Source organism: Schistocerca nitens, unplaced genomic scaffold (genome assembly GCF_023898315.1).
Source record: "Schistocerca nitens isolate TAMUIC-IGC-003100 unplaced genomic scaffold, iqSchNite1.1 HiC_scaffold_375, whole genome shotgun sequence".
NCBI classification, from domain to species: Eukaryota; Metazoa; Arthropoda; class Insecta; order Orthoptera; family Acrididae; genus Schistocerca; species Schistocerca nitens.
Genome location: NW_026045909.1, coordinates 224,026 through 226,560, shown reverse-complemented (window position 1 = coordinate 226,560; position 2,535 = coordinate 224,026).

The following is a 2,535-nucleotide window of genomic DNA, read 5'->3' as shown; positions in this document are numbered from 1 at the left end:
AGGATATGGTAAAGGGAATACAGAATTTTGGTGTGTCCAAGGATCCTTGTGAGCCATGTATAAAGGGAAAACAAGCAAGGTTACCCTTCAAGACTAGTAAGAGTAAATCCACAGAAGTCTTACAGTTAATCCACAGAGATGTATGTCGCCCGATGGAGTGTGAATCCATAGGTGGGAGTAATTATTTTCTTACGTTTATTGATGATTACTCACGATATACTCATGTTTATTTTCTTAGTTCTAAAGACCAAGTGAGAGATATCTTTGAGGAATATTGCAATATGGTTGAAAGGTGGGTGGGAAAGAAGATCAAGATCATCAGGTCTGATAACGGGAGAGAATATATTAACCAGAAATTGATGAAACTTCTGGCAGAAAAGGGAATCAGGCATCAAACTACCATAAGGTACAGCCCATCTCAAAATGAGGTTGCTGAGAGGGCTAATAGGACCATTGTTGAGAAAGCAAGGAGCATGATGACTGACGCTGAATTATCCACAGATTTTTGGGCAGAGGCAGTGTCAACAGCTGTATATTTGAACAATAAATCACCTACAAAAGCATTAAAGAATAGAACCCCTTATGAGATATGGATAGGAAAGAAACCTGATCTAAGCAATATAAGGGTTTTTGGGTGTGATGCAATGGCACATATTCCAAAACAGCTAAGAGGAAAATGGGATCCGAAAGCTAAAAAGTATATTTTTGTAGGCTATTGTGAAAATTCAAAGGGCTACCGATTAATGGATCCACTGACTAAAAAGATTGTCACAAGTAGAGATGTAATATTCTTTGAAAATAGAAAGGACTCAAAAGAGAGCGAAACCACTAAGTCAACTGCACCTAGTTCAGAAGGTGAAACCTTGTGTGAGGAAATAGAAAGTGAAGAAGAGGAAGACGACAGCCAAGGACAAATGGATACAATTTATGATGACAATGAGTTAGATGATGAAAAAAATACAGAAAACAATGTAAGGCGTTCTTCTCGTGTACCAAAACCGAAGGAATATCCGGATTTTGAGATGTATACAGCACAGTCTTTTAATGATGAGCCAAGAACAGCAGAAGAAGCAATGAGTGGCCCAAACTATCAAGAATGGAAAGAAGCGATGAAGAGAGAATTAGAATCTTTATATCAGAACGAAACCTTTGAATGGGTAGATATGCCAGGAGATAAGAAACCACCGCAGGCAAGATGGGTATTCAATTTGAAGAACCCTGAAAGCTCATCACCAAAATACAAAGCAAGACTTGTGGTAAAAGGATATTCACAAAAACAAGGGGTAGATTACGAAGAAACTTTTTCACCTGTAGTGAAGTATGCATCATTGAGATATCTTTTAGCCTTGGCAGTAAAACGAAATTTAATAATTCATCATATGGATGTTAAAACGGCATATTTAAATGTGAAATTGGAGGAGGAGATATATGTCATTCCACCAAGGGAAGCCATAAAAACCAGATCAGAAAGTAAAAAGATTTGGCGTTTGAGAAAAAGTATTTATGGACTCAAACAAAGTGGACGTTGCTGGAATCGATGTCTACATGAAACTCTAATAAATATGAATATGAAGCAATCCAAGGCAGATCCCAGCATTTATTATAAAGGGAGAAAAGAAGAAATAATAATAATGGCGATATGGGTGGACGATTTCTTTATCCTGACTGAAAGTGAAGGCCAAATGAGAATTTTCAGGATACAGCTGCAAACCAAGTTTAAGGTGCATGATTTGGGAGAAGTCAAATGTTATTTAGGTATTCAGATTACTAGGGATGAAGAAAAACAGGAATTGAGCGTAAGTCAATCATCATACACGGAAAAAATATTAAAGAAATTTGACATGAGTGATTGCAAACCCATGAGTACTCCAATGGAATTAGGAGTGAAGTTAAGTGTAAATGAGACTGATGTGGAATGTGACAAGAATGTTCCTTATTGAGAAGCAGTAGGGAGTCTGTTATATTTGTCTCAAACGTCACGACCCGACATTGCTTTTGCCACCAATGCAGTGAGCAGATATTGCAGAGACCCAAAGGAAAAGCACTGGAAAGCTGTAAAGAGGATATTCCGATACCTAAGAGGAACCTCAAACTATGAGTTAAAATACCATAGAGATGGTAACGCAAAACTAGAGGGATATAGCGATGCGGACTGGGGGAGTGAATTGGGAGACAGATACTCCACCACTGGCTGCTGTTTTAAATTAATGGGGGGCTTCACATAATGGTCCTGTCAAAAGCAAAAAACTGTTGCATTGAGCACCGTAGAGGCCGAGTATATGGCACTATCTTACACCACACAGGAAGCATTATGGATACGAACATTAATAAGTGAAATAGAACCCAATTTAATTGAGGAACCTACAACCATCTTCTGTGACAATAAGGGAGCCATAAACCTAGCTAAAAATGATGTTACTAGTGCTAGGACAAAGCATATTGATATACGGCACCATTTCATTCGGGACCACATAGAGCGACAGAACATTGCTGTGGACTATCTGCGCACAGAAGACATGTTAGCTGACCTTCTGA